The sequence below is a fragment of the Oncorhynchus gorbuscha genome, unplaced genomic scaffold (genome assembly GCF_021184085.1).
Source record: "Oncorhynchus gorbuscha isolate QuinsamMale2020 ecotype Even-year unplaced genomic scaffold, OgorEven_v1.0 Un_scaffold_4439, whole genome shotgun sequence".
Lineage (NCBI taxonomy): Eukaryota > Metazoa > Chordata > Actinopteri > Salmoniformes > Salmonidae > Oncorhynchus > Oncorhynchus gorbuscha.
The window spans coordinates 1-24854 of record NW_025748452.1 but is presented as its reverse complement, the minus strand read 5'-3'; the positions used below and the strand labels follow the sequence as shown (position 1 = coordinate 24854).

Here is a 24854-nt window from a genome sequence, read left to right as displayed (position 1 = left end):
TTACCCTGTACTGTGTTAACTTAGCTTACCTTCTTACTTAGAAAACCAAATGCCTAAAAGGTGTATTCATTTGTAGGAAACCCATCAAGACAAAGAAACCAATCAAATCCATGTTCTTTACTGAAATGAATGTTCCTTTCTTTGGATGGGCATTTATCTACTAATGTTAACCAATGGGCATTCATCTACTAATGTTAACCAATGGGCATTTATCTACTAATGTTAACCAATGGGCATTTATCTACTAATGTTAACCAATGGGCATTCATCTACTAATGTTAACCAATGGGCATTTATCTACTAATGTTAACCAATGGGCATTCATCTACTAATGTTAACCAATGGGCATTTATCTACTAATGTTAACCAATGGGCATTCATCTACTAATGTTAACCAATGGGCATTTATCTACTAATGTTAACCAATGGGCATTCATCTACTAATGTTAACCAATGGGCATTTATCTACTAATGTTAACCAATGGGCATTTATCTACTAATGTTAACCAATGGGCATTCATCTACTAATGTTAACCAATGGGCATTTATCTACTAATGTTAACCAATGGGCATTTATCTACTAATGTTAACCAATGGGCATTTATCTACTAATGTTAACCAATGGGCATTTATCTACTAATGTTAACCAATGGGCATTTATCTACTAATGTTAACCAATGGGCATTTATCTACTAATGTTAACCAATGGGCATTCATCTACTAATGTTAACCAATGGGCATTTATCTACTAATGTTAACCAATGGGCATTTATCTACTAATGTTAACCAATGGGCATTCATCTACTAATGTTAACCAATGGGCATTTATCTACTAATGTTAACCAATGGGCATTCATCTACTAATGTTAACCAATGGGCTTTCATCTACTAATGTTAACCAATGGGCATTCATCTACTAATGTTAACCAATGGGCATTCATCTACTAATGTTAACCAATGGGCATTCATCTACTAATGTTAACCAATGGGCATTCATCTACTAACGTTAACCAATGGGCATTCGTCTACTAATGTTAACCATAAGCTTCCCATTGGTTAAGCATTATTCATAGTAAAAAGGATGCTCCTCCTAGTTTAAATCCAACACATAAACCAATAGTTAGATGATGAAATCCAAAGTGAAGCACACAGCATACAGAACTAGTATGATGAAACACTTGCATGTGACATATACAGTATTTTCTCTCTCTCCCATCTAGATCTTTCCATGTTCTTTTAATGTAAGTCTCTGACCCTGAAAAAGGCATGCATGGAAAGATCATTAAACACAACCTGTGTTCTGTCCATCCAATCAGCGGTTCACGTCAATGTGTTGTATACAACACATTCCTCCCAGCTCTACTCACTCAATTTAGTCTCATTGTAAATTTACCCGCAAGAGATTTTCCAAGACCTTTCAGTAAGGGCTTGCTTAGGGCTAAACATGTCAGAATCATAGCAGCCGTAGCTAGCTTATGGCTAAAATCTGTCATATGATTATATCGAGGAAGGATAATAAGGGAGAAATCCTAGATCCCTTGGTTGTCGTGGCAACGGATTGACGACTACTTCAGACCAGTGGCCCTATATAGTGCACTATGGGGAAAAGGGAGCCATTTGGGAAGCAGCCTGTGAAAGGGCCAACGTAGGGCCAACGCCTGGCTACAGTTAACTCATTATATATCCACTACCACAGTCCATAACAGCACGGGATATTACTACTATCCTATAATAGTCTATATGCCGCTGGTGCTGGACTACTGGCTCTACGGACTGAATGGTCACAGCTAGCTACAGACAGTTATACCCTTTCCACAATCCAGCAGCTACATTTACCCACCACCCAGGTCAGAGAAGTACTACTTAACTTGGCTCAGCTCGGCTTGGCTCAGCTCGGCTTGGCTCAGTAGTGTGAACAGGGTATAGGAATGTGTGGTTCTGGTGCTGAGAGGATTGTGTTTCCTGTCCTGTTCTCCAGACAGTCCATCGGGGGAGCGGCGACCCAGCTTCATGGCTCCTCTGGGGCGGAGCAGCATCCAGATGGCCCTGAGGGGAGGGGTTCTGGAGCTAGAGTGTATCGCTGAAGGACTGTAAGTACGCCCACAACACTGCATGAACAACACTGCATGAACAACACTGCATGAACAACACTGCATGAACAACACTGCATGAACAACACTTCATGAACAACACTGCATGAACAACACTTCATGAACAACACTGCATGAACAACACTTCATGAACAACACTGCATGAACATCACTTGCATGAACAACACTTCATGAACATCACTGCATGAACAACACTGCATGAACAACACTGCATGAACAACACTGCACTTAACAACAACAACACTGCATGAACAACACTTCATGAACAACACTGCATGAACATCACTGCATTAACAACACTGCATGAACAACACTGCATTAACAACACTGCATGAACAACACTGCATGAACAACACTGCATGAACAACACTGCATGAACAACACTGTATTAACAACACTGCATGAACAACACTGCATTAACAACACTGCATGAACAACACTGCATTAACAACACTGCATGAACAACACTGTATTAACAACACTTCATGACCAACACTTCATGAACAACACTGCATGAACAACACTTCATGAACAACACTGCATGAACAAGGTTTTTACTTCTGTTTTTGCACAAGGGCAGGTTGGTTTGTTTAATCTTTGTCTGTGACATTCAGCAATACTACTTTGTTGCCTTGTCAAGACAACATCATGGGTCTTCTATTGCTGAAATCAGTCTGCTAAATGGCATATATTATTATTATTATTATTCTATTGCTAAATCAGGCTGGTTACCTAGACAACATTGGACTAGCTGTCTGTCTGTTCTTTTTGGCAGAGGACAATACACAGATATTGGTAAGTGATTTATTTCGTTGTTGTTGTTTCTGCTAGTCCGACTCCGGAGGTGTCCTGGTATAAGGAGAGTGGCGATCTTCCTAGCAGCCGGATGTCCTTCCACAACTTCCAGAAGACGTTGAAGATCGCAGATGTGATGGAGGCGGACGCCGGGGACTACCGCTGCACGGCCAAGAACAGCCTAGGCTCCGCCCATCACACCATCAAAGTCAACGTCAAAGGTCTGTGACACAAAGAAGAGTTGGGACTAGATGGAATATGTGGAGAAATGTTCCTAACACTCCTAGTACCTTTACGGTGTTGTGGATTTTAAAAGGGGTTTTCTATAGGTCTGTCCCTCTCTCTCTCTTTCTCTGACTCTCACCCCCCCTCCCCAGCGGCTCCGTTCTGGATCAGTGCCCCCAGGAACCTCATCCTGGCCCCGAAGGAGACGGGCATCCTCACCTGCAGAGTCAGTGGAGACCCCAAGCCCCAAATCGCCTGGTCCGTCAACGGAGTCCCCATCAAAGGTGAGTCTAGTCCACTTCCACCCCAGACTGAGGCTCAATGGAACGAATCCTAACTGGAGAAATGCACACTGAAGCGTATATTTACATTTCAGTAATTTATCAAACGCGCTTATCCAGAGAGATGTATAGTCAGTGTGTTTCACTTATGTAGGTAGAACAGCAGCAGAGCTCATATACTATTGCATAAATCATTCATTGATGTCAGTGAGGGATTTGCACAAATTATGGTGCTGCGCGCAAGTAGAGTATCCAATCAAATTAGGATTCATCCCCTATGTGGGCAGAGCACATATCTACACGATGTTACCCTCAACTATGAACATCCAGATGTGCAGGAGGACCTCTCTGTGAACAGAGGTTTGAATGTGTGACATACTGTATATCTAGCCTGTGATCCCCTTGATAGACTCTCCAAAGGACACGAGTCGGAAGGTGGAGGACGACACAGTGATTCTGAGCGACGTCCAGACCGGCTCCAGCGCTGTCTACCAGTGCAACGCCTCCAATGAGTTTGGCTACCTGCTGGCTAATGCTTTTGTCAATGTGCTCGGTGAGTCTCTGGAAACACAACCATTGAATCTGCCTTTTAGAATCAGAATATTGAGTCAATAAACAAAAAAACTCTAAACTCTGGAGCTTTACAACTCTTGAACATTGTTGTGGCCAATGACAGCATTTTGTGTTCTCTGCATCATTCTCATGTCACGTTATGGTTTAGTAATAATTATCAATATGATTTGTTTCTGTTTTCAGCTTGAAGCACCAAGGGTGCTGACTCCCCCAACAATGTGTACCAGGTCATCACCAACAATCCTGCTTTCCTGGACTGTGCTTCGTTTCTGCTCCCTCATAACAACCATCTCATGGTTAGTCCATCTGGCTCTAAGTCTCTGCAAGCCAGACTCTCAGCCAGACTCACAAGCCTCACTGTTAAGCCAGTCAGCCAGACTCCTCTTTGTTTCACAAGCCAGTCAGCTTGACTCTCACAACTAACACCTCTCTGTTAACAGACTCTCTGTTAACAAGCCTCCAGTTAGACTCTCACAAGCCAGTCAGCCAGACTGTTAAGTTTCACTGTTAAGCCAGTCAGCCACTCCATTAACACCTCTCTGTTAACACCTCTCTGTTAACTCTGTTAACACCTCTCTGTTAACACCTCTCTGTTAACTCCTCTCTGTTAACTCCTCTCTGTTAACTCCTCTCTGTTAACTCCACTCTATTAACACCTCTCTGTTAACACCTCTCTGTTAACTCCTCTCTGTTAACACCTCTGTTCTGTTAACACCTCTCTGTTAACTCTCTGTTAACACCTCTCTGTTCTCTCTGTTAACACCTCTCTGTTAACACCTCTCTGTTAACTGTTAACTCCTCTCTGTTAACACCTCTCTGTTAACTCCTCTCTGTTAACATCTCTCTGTTAACACCTCTCTGTTAACACTCCTCTCTGTTAACTCCTCTCTGTTAACTGTTAACACCTCTCTGTTAACTCCTCTCTGTTAACACCTCTCTGTTAACACCTCTCTGTTAACACACCTCCTCTCTGTTAACACCTCTCTGTTAACACCTCTCTGTTAACTCCTCTCTGTTAAACTGTTAACCTCTCTGTTAACATCTCTCTGTTAACTCCTCTCTGTTAACACCATCTGCACTTCCTAATGGAGTTCACTGACTCTAGTGTGAGTCGCTCTGGATAAGAGCGTCTGCTAAATGACTTAAATGTAATGTAAATGTGTGATTGTGAACAGAGGGCTGTTAATGAATATCACACAGTGTCCCTTAAAGTCCTTCAGTCACAAACTGTTCAACATGATCTTCTCATAAAGAACTGAGCTGATGAATAACTACATTCATAAAGTCTCACAGGGATCTAGTGTTCTAATGCAGTGACCTAGTGTTTCCTCTGCAGGTTTAAGGACAGCCAGACCAGTATCCTGAATAGAGACCCATATGTGATCCATAATAACGGTACCTTAGAGATCAACGTAGCCCAGTCCCTGAACAGTGGCAAGTACACCTGTATAGCCTCCAACAACCTGGGAACCAGGGAGAACCATGTCTACTTGGAGGTCAAAGGTCAGACAAGCCTGCTTATAACCTGATTATAATGCTTCATGAATGTAGTTATAGACACTTATGGATGTATTTATAGATGTTACCATTTTTATTTTACCTTTATTTAACAAGGCAAGTCAGTTAAGAATAGATTCTTATTTTCAATGACAGCCTAGGAACAGTGGGTTAACTGCCTTGTTCAGGGCAAAACGACAGCTCGGGGATTCGATCTTGCAACCTTCCGGTTACTAGTCCAACTCTCTAACCACTAGGCTACCTGATGCCCCAATCTATTTATAGATGTTATAATACATTATGAATGTAGTTATAATACATTATGAATGTAGTTATAGACACGTATAATGCATTATGAATTTAGTTATGGACACTTATAATGCATCATGAATGTAGTTTTAGACACTTAAAATGCATAATGAATGTAGTTATAGACACTTATAATGCATTATGAATATAGTTATAAATATTATAATGCATTATGAATGTGGTTATAGATGTTATAATGCATTATGAATGTAGTTATAAATATTATAATGCATTATGAATGTGGTTATAGATGTTATAATGCATTATGAATGTAGTTATAGATGTTATAATGCATTATGAATGTAGTTATAAATATTATAATGCATTATGAATGTAGTTATAGATGTTATAATGCATTATGAATGTAGTTATAGGTGTTATAATGCATTCTGAATGTAGTTATAGATGTTATAATGCATTATGAATGTAGTTATAGGTGTTATAATGCATTATTAAGAGGGTATTCATATGAAGTGTAACCATATATGTGTGTATTGTCCTTCAGAGCCGACGAGGATCCTGGCCCAGCCAGAGTACATGGTGGTCCAGAGGAACAGGAAGGCAGTGTTTGAGTGTAAAGTTAAACACGACCCCACCCTCATCCCCACCATGAACTGGCTCAAAGACAACGGAGAGCTGCCTGACGACGAGAGGTACTCTAGAGTAGACCATCTCCTCTATACACACCTTCTCTCTATAGATATGGGTCTGCTATAGGCCAGTGGTGGTCAACCCTACTCCAGGAGAGATTAACATCCTCCCTGATTCTGACACACCTCATTCTACTAATCAAACTGCTCCCCAGGCCCTCCTCAGGCCCTCCTCAGGCCCCCACATTAGGTGTGTTACAGCAGGGCTGGAGCAAAAGCCTGAACAAATTATGTATTTGGTAAATGTATGATTGATTTGCTTTTTCATTATTTTTTTCACCTTTATTTAACCAGGTAAGCTAGTTGAGAACAAGTTCCCATTTCCAACTGCGACCTGGCCAAGATAAAGCAAAGCAATGTGAACAGAAACAACAACACAGAGTTACACATGGAATAAACAAGCGTACAGTCAATAACACACTAGAAAATAAATAAAGTCTATATACATTGTGTGCAAATGGCTTGAGGAGAGGTAAGGCAATACATAGGCCATAGTAGCAAAGTAATTACAATTAACACGAGTGATAGATGAGCAGATGATGATGAGCAGATGATGGTGTGTAAGTAGTGATACTGGTGTGCAAAAGAGCAGCAAAGTAAATAAAAACAATATGGGGGATGAGGTATGTAGATTAGGTGGGCTATTTACAGATGGACTATGTACAGCTGCAGCGATCTGTTAGATGCTCAGATAGGTGATGTTTAAAGTTAGTGAGGGAAATGTAAGTCTCCAACATCAGCTATTTTTGCACTTCGTTCCAGTCATTGGCAGCAGAGAACTGGAAGGGAAGGCGGCCAAAGGAGGTGTTGGCTTTGGGGATGACCAGTGAGATATACATGCTGGAGTGCGTGCTACGGGTGGGTGTTATTATCATGACAGTGAGCAGAGATAAGGCGGAGCTTTACCTAGCATAGACTTATAGATGACCTGGAGCCAGTGGGTCTGGCGACGAATATGTAGCGAGGGCCAGCTGACTAGAGCATACAGGTCGTAGTGGTGGGTGGTACAAGGCGCTTTGGTAACAAAACGGATGACACTGTGATAGACTACACCCAGTTTGCTGAGTAGAGTATTGGAAGATATTTTGTAGATGACATCGCCGTAGTCGAGGATCGGTAGGATAGTCAGTTTTACTAGGGTAAGTTTGGCGGCGTGAGTGAACGAGGCTTTGTTGCGAAATAGAAAGCCGATTCTAGATTTGATTTTGGATTGGAGATGTTTGAAATTAGTCTGGAAGGAGAGTTTACAGTCTAGCCAGACACCTAGTTATTTGTAGTTGTCCACGTATTCTAGGTCAGAACCGTCCAGAGTAGTGATGCTAGTCGGGCGGGCGGGTGCGGGCAGCGTTACAGTTGAAAAGCATGCATTTGGTTTTACTAGCGTTTAAGAGCAGTTGGAGGCCACGGAAGGAGTATTGAATGGTATTGAAGCTTGTTTGGAGGTTAGTTAACACCAAATACCTGTCCAAATAAGGGCCAGAAGTATACAGAATGGTGTAGTCTGCTTAGAGATGGATCAGGGCATCACCTGCAGCAGGAGCGACATCGTTGATATATAAAGAGAAAAGAGTCGACCCGAGAATTGAACTCTGTGGTACCCCCATAGAGACTGCCAGAGGTCCGGACAACAGGCCCTCTGATTTGACACACTGAACTCTGTCTGTGAAGTAGTTGGTGAACCAGTCGAGGCAGTCATTTGAGAAACCAAGGCTATCGAGTCTGCCAATAAGAATACGGTGATTGACAGAGTCGAAAGCCTTGGCCAGGTCGATGAATACAGCTGCACAGTACTGTCTTTTATCGATGGCGGTTATGATATCGTTTAGTACCTTGAGCGTGGCTGAGGTGCCCCCGTGACCAGCTCGGAAACCGGATTGCACAGCAGAGAAGGTACGGTGGGATTCGAAATGGTCAGTGATCTGTATATTAGCTTGGCTTTTGAAGACTTTAGAAAGGCAGGGTAGGATACATATAGGTATATAACAGTTTGGGTCTAGAGTGTCACCCCTTTTGAAGAGGGGGATGACCGCGGCAGCTTTCCAATCTTTAGGGATCTCGGACGATACGAAAGAGAGGTTGAACAGGCTAGTAATAGTGGTGGCAACAAAGGCGGTGGATCATTTTAAAAAGAGAGGGTCCAGATTGTCTAGCCTGGCTAATTTGTAGGGGTCCAGGTTTTGCAGCTCTTTCAGAACATCAGTTATCTGGATTTGGGTGAAGGAAAAGCTGGGGAGGCTTGGGCAAGTAGCTGCCGGGGGGTGTGGAGCTGTTGTCCGGGGTTGGGCTAGCCAGGAGGAAAGCATGGCCAGCCGTAGAGAAATGCTTATTGAATGTTTTTATTGGTGGTGACCGTGTTACCTAGCCTCAGTGTAGTGGGCAGCTGGGAGGAGGTGCCCTTGTTCTCCATGGACTTTACAGTGTCCCAAAACTTTTTGGAGAGCCACAGGATGCAAATTTCTGTTTGAAAAAGCTAGCCTTTGCTTTCCTGACTGACTGTGTGTATTGGTTCCTGACTTCCCTGAACAGTTGCATATCGCTGGGACTATTCGATGCTATTGCAGTCCGCCACAGGTTACTATAAGCATGATTGTCTGACTGTGTGTATTGGTTCCTGACTTCCCTGAACAGTTGCATATCGCTGGGACTATTCGATGCTATTGCAGTCCGCCACAGGTTACTATAAGCATGATTGTCTGACTGTGTGTATTGGTTCCTGACTTCCCTGAACAGTTGCATATCGCTGGGACTATTCGATGCTATTGCAGTCCGCCACAGGTTACTATAAGCATGATTGTCTGACTGTGTGTATTGGTTCCTGACTTCCCTGAACAGTTGCATATCACTGGGACTATTCGATGCTATTGCCGTCGCCACAGGTTACTATAAGCATGATTGTCTGACTGTGTGTATTGGTTCCTGACTTCCCTGAACAGTTGCATATCACTGGGACTATTCGATGCTATTGCCGTCGCCACAGGTTACTATAAGCATGATTGTCTGACTGTGTGTATTGGTTCCTGACTTCCCTGAACAGTTGCATATCGCTGGGACTATTCGATGCTATTGCCGTCCGCCACAGGTTACTATAAGCATGATTGTCTGACTGTGTGTATTGGTTCCTGACTTCCCTGAACAGTTGCATTCACTGGGTTCTTGCCGCCACAGGACATGATTGTCTGACCATGTATTGGTTCCTGACTTCCCTGAACAGTTGCATATCACTGGGACTATTCGATGCTATTGCCGTCGCCACAGGTTACTATAAGCATGATTGTCTGACTGTGTGTATTGGTTCCTGACTTCCCTGAACAGTTGCATATCGCTGGGACTATTCGATGCTATTGAGTCGCCACAGGTTACTATAAGCATGATTGTCTGACTGTGTGTATTGGTTCCTGACTTCCCTGAACAGTTGCATATCGCTGGGACTATTCGATGCTATTGCCGCCACAGGTTACTATAAGCATGATTGTCTGACTGTGTGTATTGGTTCCTGACTTCCCTGAACAGTTGCATATCGCTGGGACTATTCGATGCTATTGCCGTCGCCACAGGTTACTATAAGCATGATTGTCTGACTGTGTGTATTGGTTCCTGACTTCCCTGAACAGTTGCATATCGCTGGGACTATTCGATGCTATTGCCGTCGCCACAGGTTACTATAAGCATGATTGTCTGACTGTGTGGTGGTGTTTTGTTAGGTTCTTGGTGGACACTGACAGTCTGACCATCAACGAAGTGACAGAGGAGGACGAGGGAACCTACACCTGTGTCATGAACACCACCCTGGACCAGGACTCAGCTAGCGCCATGCTCACCGTCGTTGGTGAGTTTACCTCTATACTTCACATGATGTTTACCTAACTTATCTTAGGATATACAACACATTCTATCCTCTCCTCTTCTATCAGCTACCTATATTCTATGTCCTCTAGTTATTGTTATGACAATTTGATATGGTTCATCTCTGTGGTAGACACGCATGTGCATGTTCTGAATAGTCTGTTAACATCTTTATTTAAATACTTTGTAGTCTGATCCAATGCTCACAGAGTTGTAATAATAGAGTGTTGTAATATATGACGATTGACTATAGGAAGTATTTCATAACCAATACTAGAGTGTTGTAATATTGGTGATTAACTATAGTAACACCAGTCTTTCATAACCAATACTAGAGTGTTGTAATATTGGTGATTGACTATAGTAACACCAGTCTTTCATAACCAATACTAGAGTGCTGTAATATTGGTGATTGACTATAGTAACACCAGTCTTTCATAACCAATACTAGAGTGCTGTAATATTGGTGATTGACTATAGTAACACCAGTCTTTCATAACCAATACTAGAGTGTTGTAATATTGGTGATTGACTATAGTAACACCAGTCTTTCATAATCAATACTAGAGTGTTGTAATATTGGTGATTGACTATAGTAACACTAGTCTTTCATAATCAATACTAGAGTGTTGTAATATTGGTGATTGACTATAGTAACACTAGTCTTTCATAATCAATACTAGAGTGTTGTAATATTGGTGATTAACTATAGTAACACCAGTCTTTCATAACCAATACTAGAGTGTTGTAATATTGGTGATTGACTATAGGAACACCAGTCTTTCATAACCAGTACTAGAGTGTTGTAATATTGGTGATTGACTATAAGAAGTATTTCATAACCAGTACTAGAGTGTTGTAATATTGGTGATTGACTATAGGAACACCAGTCTTTCATAACCAATACTAGAGTGTTGTGATATTGGTGATTGACTATAGGAAGTATTTCATAACCAGCACTAGTGTTGTGATATTGGTGATTGACTATAGGAACACCAGTCTTTCATAACCAATACTAGAGTGTTGTGATATTGGTGATTGACTATAGGAACACCAGTCTTTCATAACCAGCACTAGAGTGTTGTGATATTGGTGATTGACTATAGGAAGTGTTTCATCAGCTTCCTGTTGCTGTGTAGTCCTATTCTTCTTCTCTCTGAAACCTGTGTTTTGTCACTAACCTGTCACTCCTATCTGACTCCTGTCCTTGCTCTCTCAGAGGCTACTCCAACTCCTGCTATTGTCTACGGTAAACAACGCTGGCCCTGTTGGCCATATTAGCATCATCATTCCTCATCCACTCCTCTCCCTCAGTCCTGAGTGTGTGAGAGCTGACCTTCACCCTTACTGTAGCAGTCCTGTCCGTTTGGTTAGCATGCTATGGCTCTGTTGTGATGCTACTGCAGTGGCATATTGACAGTCCGTGACCAGAGAGAACCAGTCTGTGTGTGTTTGAAGTGTCTGCTGCATCATTAGATTTATTCACTAGTGTGATTATTATTATTATTATTATTAGTAACTATGTCCATCTGACTACTGTGTTTTGGGTTGGAGCTGGGTCCGGCTCATTTCGGGCTTTCGCTCAGTTACTCAGTTTATCAAACAAGGCATGCTGACTCCCACCCCCGAAAGCATCAGGTGACCTTGTTGTTGTAGTAGTGAGTGGTACTGACACTGTGTTTTCCTCTCCAGAGGAACCAGACCCTCCTACAGACCTGGAGCTGACTGACCAGAGAGAGAGGAGCGTCCAGCTCACCTGGATACCTGGAGACGAACACAACAGCCCCACACAGAGTACTGTATTATAAAGAACACAACAGTCCTACACAGAGTACTCTATTATAATGAACACAACAGTCCTACACAGAGTACTGTATTATAATGAACACAACAGTCCTACACAGAGTACTGTATTATAATGAACAGTCCTACACAGAGTACTGTATTATAAAGAACACAACAGTCCTACACAGAGTACTGTATTATAATGAACAGTCCTACACAGAGTACTGTATTATAAAGAACAGTCCTACACAGAGTACTGTATTATAATGAACACAACAGTCCTACACAGAGTACTGTATTATAAAGAACACAACAGTCCTACACAGAGTACTGTATTATAATGAACAGTCCTACACAGAGTACTGTATTATAAAGAACAGTCCTACACAGAGTACTGTATTATAATGAACAGTCCTACACAGAGTACTGTATTATAATGAACACAACAGTCCTACACACAGAGTACTGTATTATATAATGAACACAACAGTCCTACACAGAGTACTGTATTATAATGAACAGTCCTCCACAGAGTACTGTATTATAATGAACAGTCCTACACAGAGTACTGTATTATAATGAACAGTCCTACACAGAGTACTGTATTATAACACAACAGTCCTACACAGAGTACTGTATTATAGTCAACAGTCCTACACAGAGTACTGTATTATAAAGAACACAACAGTCCTACACAGAGTACTGTATTATAATGAACAGTCCTACACAGAGTACTGTATTATAATGAACAGCCCTACACAGAGTACTGTATTATAATGAACAGTCCTACACAGAGTACTGTATTATAAAGAACACAACAGTCCTACACAGAGTACTGTATTATAATGAACAGTCCTACACAGAGTACTGTATTATAAAGAACAGTCCTACACAGAGTACTGTATTATAATGAACACAACAGTCCTACACAGAGTACTGTATTATAAAGAACACAACAGTCCCACACAGAGTACTGTATTATAATGAACACAACAGTCCTACACAGAGTACTGTATTATAATGAACAGTCCTACACAGAGTACTGTATTATAAAGAACAGTCCTACACAGAGTACTGTATTATAATGAACACAACAGTCCTACACAGAGTACTGTATTATAATGAACAGTCCTACACAGAGTACTGTATTATAAAGAACACAACAGTCCTACACAGAGTACTGTATTATAATGAACAGTCCTACACAGAGTACTGTATTATAAAGAACAGTCCTACACAGAGTACTGTATTATAATGAACACAACAGTCCTACACAGAGTACTGTATTATAAAGAACACAACAGTCCTACACAGAGTACTGTATTATAATGAACAGTCCTACACAGAGTACTGTATTATAAAGAACAGTCCTACACAGAGTACTGTATTATAATGAACACAACAGTCCTACACAGAGTACTGTATTATAAAGAACACAACAGTCCTACACAGAGTACTGTATTATAATGAACACAACAGTCCTACACAGAGTACTGTATTATAATGAACAGTCCTACACAGAGTACTGTATTATAAAGAACAGTCCTACACAGAGTACTGTATTATAATGAACACAACAGTCCTACACAGAGTACTGTATTATAATGAACAGTCCTACACAGAGTACTGTATTATAAAGAACACAACAGTCCTACACAGAGTACTGTATTATAATGAACAGTCCTACACAGAGTACTGTATTATAATGAACAGTCCTACACAGAGTACTGTATTATAAAGAACACAACAGTCCTACACAGAGTACTGTATTATAATGAACAGTCCTACACAGAGTACTGTATTATAAAGAACAGTCCTACACAGAGTACTGTATTATAATGAACACAACAGTCCTACACAGAGTACTGTATTATAAAGAACACAACAGTCCCACACAGAGTACTGTATTATAATGAACACAACAGTCCTACACAGAGTACTGTATTATAATGAACAGTCCTACACAGAGTACTGTATTATAAAGAACAGTCCTACACAGAGTACTGTATTATAATGAACACAACAGTCCTACACAGAGTACTGTATTATAATGAACACAACAGTCCTACACAGAGTACTGTATTATAATGAACACAACAGTCCTACACAGAGTACTGTATTATAATGAACACAACAGTCCTACACAGAGTACTGCATTATAAAGAACACAGAACTCCATGATCTAACCCCTCCTCCATGTTCTAACCCCTATTTCATGATCTAACCCCTCCTCCATGTTCTATCCCCTCCTCCATGATCTAACCCCTCCTCCATGTTCTATCCCCTCCTCCATGTTCTAACCCCTCCTCCATGTTCTAACCCCTCCTCCATGTTCTATCCCCTCCTCCATGTTCTAACCCCTCCTCCATGTTCTATCCCCTCCTCCATGTTCTAACCCCTCCTCCATGTTCTAACCCCTCCTCCATGTTCTAACCCCTCCTCCATGTTCTAACCCCTCCTCCATGTTCTATCCCCTCCTCCATGTTCTAACCCCTCCTCCATGTTCTAACCCCTCCATGTTCTAACCCCTCCTCCATGTTCTATCCCCTCCTCCATGTTCTAACCCCTCCTCCATGTTCTAACCCCTCCTCCATGTTCTAACCCCTCCTCCATGTTCTATCCCCTCCTCCATGTTCTAACCCCTCCTCCATGTTCTAACCCCTCCTCCATGTTCTATCCCCTCCTCCATGTTCTAACCCCTCCTCCATGTTCTATCCCCTCCTCCATGTGTGTCCAATTTGTAAGTCGCTCTGGATAAGAGCGTCTGCTAAATGACTTAAATGTAATGTAAATGTAATGTTCTAACCCCTCCTCCATGTTCTATCCCCTCCTCCATGTTCTAACCCCTCCTCCATGTTGTCTCCCCTCCCAGAGTTCCTAGTCCAGTATGAAGACCTGCTCCACCAGGCTGGGGTGTGGCACAACCTGACAGAGGAGGAGGGCACCAAGACCACGGCCCACCTGGACCTGTCCCCCTACGCCTACTACTCCTTCAGGGTTCTGGCTGTGAACCATGTGGGCTACAGCCAGCCCAGCCAGCCCTCCAGACAGTACAGGACCAACCCTGCAGGTAAAACTATACTGTGGACCTTACTTTATTGCCAAAGAAATGCAAATAGTCTGTTCTAAAACTGAAGAGGTGTTAGAGGTAGGGATGACTATAGACTAAGATGGTCAGAAGTGTTAGAGTAAGAGGTAGGGATGACTATAGTGTAAGGTGGTCAGAAGTGTTAGAGTAAGAGGTAGGGATGACTATAGTGTAAGATGGTCAGAAGTGTTAGAGTGAGAGGTAGGGATGACTATAGAGTAAGATGATCAGAAGTGTTAGAGTGAGAGGTAGGGATGACTATACAGTCGTGGCCAAGCGTTTTGAGAATGACATAAATATTAGTTTTCACAAAGTCTGCTGCCTCCTTTGTATGATGGTAATTTGCATATACTCCAGAATGTTATGAAGAGTGATCAGATGAAATGATATTAATTGCAAAGTCCCTCTTTGCCATGCAAATGAACTGAATCCCCCAAAACATTTCCACTGCATTTCAGCCCTGCCACAAAAGGACCAGTTGACATCATGTCAGTGATTCTCTCATTAACACAGGTGTGAGTGTTGACGAGGACAAGGATGGAGATCACTCTGTCATGCTGATTGAGTTCGAATAACAGACTGGAAGCTTCAAAAGGAGGGTGGTGCTTGGAATCATTGTTCTTCCTCTGTCATCCATGGTTACCTGCAAGGAAACATGTGCCATCATCATTGCTTTGCACAAAAAGGCCTTCACAGGCAAGGATATTACTGCCAGTAAGATTGCACCTAAATCAACCATTTATCTGATCATCAAGAACTTCAAGGAGAGCGGTTCAATTGTTGTGAAGAAGGCTTCAGGGCGCCCAAGAAAGTCCAGGAAGCGCCAGGACCATCTCCTAAAGTTGATTCAGCTGCGGGATCGGGGCACCACCAGTACAGAGCTTGCTCAGGAATGGCAGCAGGCAGGTGTGAGTGCATCTGCACGCACAGGTGAGGCAAACACTTTTGGAGGATGGCCTGGTGTCAAGAAGGGCAGCAAAGAAGCCACTTCTCTCCATGAAAAACATTAGGGACATACTGATATTCTGGAAAGGTACAGGGATTGGACTGCTGAGGACTGGGGTAAAGTAATTTTCTCTGATGAATCCCTTTTCCAATCGTTTGGGGCATCCGGAAAGAAGCTTGTCTGGAGAAGACAAGGTGAGCGCTACCATCAGTCCTGTATCATGCCAACAGTAAAGCATCCTGAGACATTCATGTGTGGGGTTGCTTCTCAGCCAAGGGAGTGGGCTCACTCACAATTTTGCCTCAGAACACAGCCATGAATAAAGAATGGTACCAACACATCCTCCGAGAGCAACTTCTCCCAACCATCCAGGAACAGTTTGGTGACAAAGAATGCCTTTTCCAGCATGATGGAGCACCTTGCCATAAGGTAAAAGTGATAACTAAGTAGCTTGGGGAACAAAACATAAATATTTTGGGTCCATGGCCAGGAAACTCCCCAGACCTTAATCGCATTGAGAATTTGTGGTCAATCCTCAAGAGGCGGATGGACAAACAAAAACCCACAAATTCTGACAAACTCCAAGCATTGATTATGCAACAATGTGCTGCCATCAGTCAGGATGTGGCCCAGAAGTTAATTGACAACATGCCAGGGCGGATTGCAGAGGTCTTGAAACAGAAGGGTCAACACTGCAAATATTGACTCTTCAACTTCATGTAATTATCAATAAAAGCCTTTGACACTTTATACTTCAGTATTCCATAGTAACTGTCAGGACCCGGTTACGAACCCGGGTCTCCGGAGTGAGAAACAGTCATTTAACCAACTGAGCCAAGAATAGTCGGCAGAACCCAGAAGATGAGGCAGACACAGCAGTACTTGAGAGGGTGTATTTAATGAAGTAAAAAATGAAGTTCTTCAGGAAAACATGTAACTCCACAACCTCAAAAGGAATCCTACAAGAACAAAGGTAATCCTCCAAGACAAAAAAGGTAAATCCACAAGGTGGAAGGTAAAGCACAAAAAGCCTCAAAAGATACTAAAAAAAGAAAGAAAAAAAAGAACAAAAAACAGAATTCCACAAGAGAGTCCACCGGGATCAACAAGAGTTCACAGAGTACTAGGGCTGGGTGCTAACATACAAACACAGAGCAAAGAACAGAGGAAAACAAAGGGTTTAAATACAATCAGGGGAAACGAGGCACAGGTGCAAATAATATTGGGGATCAAGGGAAAACAAAAGGTCAAAAGGCACAATGGGGGCATCTAGTGACCAAAAACCGGAACAACCCTGGCCAAATCCTGACAAGTAACATCTGACAAAAATATCTTAAGACACTGAAGCAGCAGACTTTGTGAAAATTAATATTTGTGTCATTCTCAAAACTTTTGGCCACTACTGTAGAGTAAGATGGTCAGAAGTGTTAGAGTGAGAGGTAGGGATGACTATAGAGGAAGATGATCAGAAGTGTTAGAGTGAGAGGTAGGGATGACTATAGAGGAAGATGGTCAGAAGTGTTAGAGTGAGAGGTAGGGATGACTATAGAGGAAGATGATCAGAAGTGTTAGAGTGAGAGGTAGGGATGACTATAGTGTCAGAAGTGTTAGAGTGAGAGGTAGGGATGACTATAGTGTCAGAAGTGTCAGAGTGAGAGGTAGGGATGACTATAGAGGAAGATTATCAGAAGTGTTAGAGTGAGAGGTAGGGATGACTATAGTGTCAGAAGTGTCAGAGTGAGAGGTAGGGATGACTATAGAGGAAGATGATCAGAAGTGTCAGAGTGAGAGGTAGGGATGACTATAGAGGAAGATGATCAGAAGTGTTAGAGTGAGAGGTAGGGATGACTATAGAGGAAGATGGTCAGAAGTGTTAGAGTGAGAGGTAGGGATGACTGTAGAGGAAGGATCAGAAGTGTTAGAGTGAGAGGTAGGGATGACTGTAGAGGAAGGATCAGAAGTGTCAGAGTGAGAGGTAGGGATGACTATAGAGGAAGATGATCAGAAGTGTCAGAGTGAGAGGTAGGGATGACTATAGAGGAAGATGATCAGAAGTGTTAGAGTGAGAGGTAGGGATGACTATAGAGGAAGATGGTCATAAGTGTCAGAGTGAGAGGTAGGGATGACTATAGAGGAAGATGGTCATAAGTGTCAGAGTGAGAGGTAGGGATGACTATAGAGGAAGATGGTCAGAAGTGTCAGAGTGAGAGGTAGGGATGACTATAGAGGAAGATGGTCAGAAGTGTCAGAGTGAGAGGTAGGGATGACTATAGAGGAAGATGGTCAGAAGTGTTAGAGTGAGAGGTAGGGATGTCTATAGAGGAAGATGGTCAGAAGTGTTAGAGTGAGAGGTAGGGATGACTATAGAGGAAGATGCTCAGAAGTGTTAGAGTGAGAGGTAGGGATGACTATTGAGGAAGATGGTCATAAGTGTCAGAGTGAGAGGTAGGGATGACTATAGAGGAAGATGGTCAGAAGTGTTAGAGTGAGAGGTAGGGATGACTATAGAGGAAGATGGTCATAAGTGTCAGAGTGAGAGGTAGGGATGACTATAGAGGAAGATGGTCAGAAGTGTTAGAGTGAGAGGTAGGGATGACTATAGAGGAAGATGGTCAGAAGTGTTAGAGTAAGAGGTAGGGATGACTATAGAGGAAGATGGTCATAAGTGTCAGAGTGAGAGGTAGGGATGACTATAGAGGAAGATGGTCAGAAGTGTTAGAGTAAGAGGTAGGGATGACTATAGACTAAGATGATCAGAAGTGTTAGAGTGAGAGGTAGGGATGACTATAGAGGAAGATGGTCAGAAGTGTCAGAGTGAGAGGTAGGGATGACTACAGTGTAAGATGGTCAGAAGTGTTAGAGTGAGAGGTAGGGATGACTATAGAGGAAGATGGTCAGAAGTGTCAGAGTGAGAGGTAGGGATGACTACATTGTAAGATGGTCAGAAGTGTTAGAGTGAGAGGTAGGGATGACTATAGAGGAAGATGGTCAGAAGTGTTAGAGTGAGAGGTAGGGATGACTACAGTGTCAGAAGTGTCAGAGTGAGAGGAAGGGATGACTACAGTGTAAGATGGTCAGAAGTGTTAGAGTGAGAGGTAGGGATGACTATAGAGTCAGAAGTGTCAGAGTGAGAGGTAGGGATGACTATAGAGGAAGATGGTCAGAAGTGTTAGAGTGAGAGGTAGGGATGACTACAGTGTAAGATGGTCAGAAGTGTTAGAGTGAGAGGTAGGGATGACTATAGAGTCAGAAGTGTCAGAGTGAGAGGAAGGGATGACTATAGAGTAAGATGGTCAGAAGTGTTAGAGTGAGAGGTAGGGATGACTACAGTGTAAGATGGTCAGAAGTGTTAGAGTGAGAGGTAGGGATGACTATAGAGTCAGAAGTGTCAGAGTGAGAGGTAGGGATGACTATAGAGGAAGATGGTCAGAAGTGTTAGAGTGAGAGGTAGGGATGACTATAGAGTCAGAAGTGTCAGAGTGAGAGGTAGGGATGACTATAGAGGAAGATGGTCAGAAGTGTTAGAGTGAGAGGTAGGGATGACTACAGTGTAAGATGGTCAGAAGTGTTAGAGTGAGAGGTAGGGATGACTATAGAGTCAGAAGTGTCAGAGTGAGAGGAAGGGATGACTATAGAGTAAGATGGTCAGAAGTGTTAGAGTGAGAGGTAGGGATGACTACAGTGTAAGATGGTCAGAAGTGTTAGAGTGAGAGGTAGGGATGACTATAGAGTCAGAAGTGTTAGAGTGAGAGGTAGGGATGACTATAGTGTCAGAAGTGTCAGAGTGAGAGGTAGGGATGACTATAGAGGAAGATGGTCAGAAGTGTTAGAGTGAGAGGTAGGGATGACTATAGAGGAAGATGGTCAGAAGTGTTAGAGTGAGAGGTAGGGATGACTATAGAGGAAGATGGTCATAAGTGTTAGAGTGAGAGGTAGGGATGACTATAGAGGAAGATGGTCAGAAGTGTCAGAGTGAGAGGTAGGGATGACTATAGAGGAAGATGGTCAGAAGTGTCAGAGTGAGAGGTAGGGATGACTATAGACTAAGATTGTCAGAAGTGTTAGAGTGAGAGGTAGGGATGACTATAGAGGAAGAAGGTTCTGATGTACACTGTAGAAAAGGCAAGAGGTTTGGTCTGATTTGTGATCTGTTTGTGATTCTGTTAGCTCCAGATGTGAATCCAACAGATGTCCATGGTGTTGGAACTGAACATAATAACTTAGTCATCTCATGGAAGGTAAGGTATGCTCCATCTCAAGTATAACCAGTATCATTAGTCCTAATTCAGCAGCCTACAGTGAGTATTCCTGACCCTATTCATGGTGTCACCATCTCACTATTATCCCAGTGAAGACCCCTCTTCCCATGTAATATCTCTGCCTTAGGAGCTGACAGGCATCCAGTCCAATGGACCAGGACTACAGTACAAGGTGAACTGGAGACAGAAGGATGTGGAGGAGGACTGGTTGTCTGAGACCGTGGCTAACGTCTCCAAGTATGTGGTGTCAGGCACGCCCACTTTCGTACCCTATGAGGTCAAAGTTCAGGCGGTGAACGACTATGGAAACGGACCAGCGCCTGAGGCGGTGGTGGGGTATTCTGGAGAGGACGGTGAGTATTGTAGTGTGTGTGTGTGTGTGTGTGTGTGTGTGTGTGTGTGTGTGTGTGTGTGTGTGTGTGTGTGTGTGTGTGTGTGTGTGTGTGTGTGTGTGTGTGTGTGTGTGTGTGTGTGTGTGTGTGTGTGTGTGTGTGTGTGTGTGTGGAGAGAGGACTGTGAGTACTACTACTGTACATGGGTAGGTCTATGTAAATGAGGAGGTTGTGAATGGACAGAGGAATGGTCTTTTTCAAACTGAAAACTGCCACCATAAGTTCCAGTAACTTCCAGCTCCAATCACTTCTAGTTAGAATGCAAATTAGAAGGTTGTTGTCATGAAATATTTGATGCCAGTCTGTTGAAATCTTTGTCTGTCACTCAGTGCCCATGTCAGCCCCAGAGAGTGTCCAGGTGCTGGTTCAGAACGGGACGCTAGCAGAGGTTCACTGGGAGCCTGTCCTCACCTCCATGGTCAGGGGACGACTCCAGGGCTACAAGGTACTGTACACAGCAACCAGAGATCCTCACAATGTGGAGAAATATTTATTATCACCACAATATATTGGTAGTTAAATACATCAGTTCGTGTCACAGTTAAGGGGTAACATTCTGGTATGTTTTGCCAAATTTGATTTTTTTACCTTTGTTTAACTAGGCAAGTCAGTTAAGAACCAATTCTTATTTTCAATGACGGCCTAGGAACAGTGGGTTAACTGCATGTTCAGGGGCAGAACGACAGATTTGTACCTTGTCAGCTCGGGGGTTTGAACTTGCAACCTTCCGGTTACTAGTCCAATGCTCTAACCACGAGGCTACCCTTCCGCCCCAAAATGCCCATGTCCTGTAGTCAGGAGGGAATAAGTAGAACATCTGACCATCATGGAACCAGGAAGAACCTGGTCATTTAGACCAGAATGTTTGTCTGATGTGTGTGTGGTCCTGCAGGTGTCCTACTGGCGTGAGCGTAGCCTCCACCAGGCAGAGGCTCAGCAGGAGGAGCAGCAGGTGTTGCTCTTCAGTGGGAACAGGACTGACGGCAGACTACCAGGCCTCAGACCCTACAGCCTCTATACGCTGAACATCAGGGTGGCCAACGGCAAGGGAGAGGGGCCCCCCAGCCCCAACCACAACTTTGAGACCCCAGAGGGAGGTGAGGGGCCTCATTCAGACTCCTACTGTTGTTAGATAGATTCTCTGTGTTTAATCCATATACCACAGGAGGCTGGTGAGGGGAGGACGGCTCATAATAATGAATGGAATGGATTAAATGGAATGGTAGACATGGAAACTAGATGTTTCATGTATTTGAGACCCTTCCATCCATTCCGCTCCAGCCATTACTATGAGCCCGTCCTCCCCATTTAAAGTTCCACCTGCCACCTCCAGCCATTACTATGAGCCTGTCCTCCCCATTTAAAGTTCCTCCAGCCACCTCCAGCCATTACTATGAGCCTGTCCTCCCCATTTAAAGTTCCACCTGCCACCTCCAGCCATTACTATGAGCCTGTCCTCCCCATTTAAAGTTCCTCCAGCCACCTCCAGCCATTACTATGAGCCCGTCCTCCCCATTTAAAGTTCCTCCAGCCACCTCCAGCCATTACTATGAGCCCGCCCTCCCCATTTAAAGTTCCACCTGCCACCTCCAGCCATTACTATGAGCCTGTCCTCCCCATTTAAAGTTCCTCCAGCCACCTCCAGCCATTACTATGAGCCCGTCCTCCCCATTTAAAGTTCCTCTAGCCACCTCCAGCCATTACTATGAGCCCGTCCTCCCCATTTAAAGTTCCACCTGCCACCTCCAGCCATTACTATGAGCCCGTCCTCCCCATTTAAAGTTCCACCTGCCACCTCCAGCCATTACTATGAGCCCGCCCTCCCCATTTAAAGTTCCTCCAGCCACCTCCAGCCATTACTATGAGCCCGTCCTCCCCATTTAAAGTTCCACCTGCCACCTCCAGCCATTACTATGAGCCCGTCCTCCCCATTTAAAGTTCCACCTGCCACCTCCAGCCATTACTATGAGCCCGCCCTCCCCATTTAAAGTTCCACCTGCCACCTCCATCCATTACTATGAGCCCGTCCTCCCCATTTAAAGTTCCTCCAGCCACCTCCAGCCATTACTATGAGCCCATCCTCCCCATTTAAAGTTCCACCTGCCACCACTACTGTATACATATAGTCATGCATTGTGCTATACTGTTGGAAGGGGCTGACTATGGGCCGGAAACAATGCTAAACATATCAGGTTAGAATGGTTCTATCTGTACGTTACTGTATGGTTTTGTACCTATGAATGGTGGTTTTCTTTAGTTCACAAGTCATTTTGTATAATTGCATCCACACGTTATGACATTGTATCCATGTGTTTATCTGCGTGTGTTTAGTCCCTGGTCCTCCTTCCTTCTTGCGTATAAAGAACACCGACATGGACTCTCTGACGCTGGAGTGGGGTCCTCCACAGGACAACAATGGTCGCCTCACCGGCTACACACTCAAATACCAGCCAGGTAAGTCTGCTGAGCAATTTGATGCATTTTTATTGTGGCATCTGTGGCTGACCCTGGCTTCCAACCCTTCTGGGTCTGTATGTGTGTGTGCCTCACTGGGTTGGTTTGAAATCAAAGGAAGTATTTCAATATCTTTATCTTTATGCATCTCTCTCTCTCTCTCTCTCTCTCTCTCTCTCTCTCTCTCTCTCTCTCTCTCTCTCTCTCTCTCTCTCTCTCTCTCTCTCTCTCTCTCTCTCTCTCTCTCTCTCTCTCAGTCAACAGCTCCAATGAGCTTGGTCCCGTTGAGGAGATGATGTTCCCAGCCAATGAGACCACCGTAATCCTGGCCGACCTCAAGTACAGCACCCGCTATAAGTTCTACTTCAACGCTAAGACCATCAAGGGCTCCGGCCCAACCATCACAGAGGAGGCTGTCACTATCATGGATGAAGGTGAGCTTTACGTAGAATGACATGTTATTGATTGATTTATTGAACCTTTCTTGAACTAAGCAAGTTAGTTTAGAATGCAAGTCATTGAGAATGACGGCCTAACCCCGGCCAAACCAACGGGCAACACTAGAATGAAATACAACACTAGAATGGCCATTAGCATGCCGGCAAGGTGATTACAGGACGGCCATCTTGGTCAAGTAATCTAATGTATCTCTATGGACCTTTCGGTACTGTGAAAGCAAATTGTACAAAGTATTATGGGTGTGTTTAAGTTATTATTTGTCTCCACTCAGCACTCTAAAGCTGCTGTCTATGAATTTGAGAGTGGTTTCTCTCAGGTTTCTCTCAGGTTTCTCTCAGGTTTCTCACAGGTTTCTCTCAGGTTTCTCTCAGGTTTCTCTCAGGTTTCTCTCAGCTGTTTACCAAAAAAAGTGGTGTGCGGCAGTTTATAGCTTGTAGCTTTTCCTACAGCGTCTGACATTTCCTACAGCGCAGCGTCTGACATTTCCTACAGCGCAGCGTCCGACATTTCCTACAGCGTCCCATGTGAGAGTCATTGTTTTCTCATAACACACGTTTCAGGTTGCATGGACTCCGATGTGTCCCAGCGTGGTAAAACTGTCCCCCGTGTTGTTCCACCTGTAGTGAATCATTCTGTTTTGCGTGAACCTGGTGAAAAAAGACTTTGTCTTTAAAATGGGAACACAGTGGGATCTAGTTGTACTTTTTCCTTGCTTATCTACTTACATCCCCTCTGCCTGTGTTTGTCTTCTCTTCTCTCTGTCTCTCTTTCTCTTTCTCCTCTTCTCTCTGAAGCCTTTATTCAGCAACCCATAGTAGATGTGTTCAAAGGTAAAATAAGTCTCTCAGCGGAGGCACCTGCATGTCCTACCAGTTACTAGACCCTGATAGATATCTACTGTAGATCTGTCTGCATGTCCTACCAGTTACTAGAGATAGATATCTACTGTAGATCTGTCTGCATGTCCTACCAGTTACTAGACCCTGATAGATAGCTACTATAGATATCTGTCTGCATGTCCTACCAGTTACTAGACCCTGATAGATATCTACTGTAGATCTGTCTGCATGTCCTACCAGTTACTAGACCCTGATAGATATCTACTGTAGATCTGTCTGCATGTCCTACCAGTTACTAGACCCTGATAGATAGCTACTGTAGATCTGTCTGCATGTCCTACCAGTTAC

The 24854-nt window shown here is 43.4% G+C and overlaps 1 pseudogene; it reads left to right on the top strand.

Annotated features, from left to right (window-relative positions):
- The window catches only part of LOC124028563, a 34451-nt pseudogene extending 9954 nt beyond the window's left edge, over positions 1-24497 (top strand).
- The last annotated feature ends 357 nt before the right edge of the window (positions 24498-24854 follow it).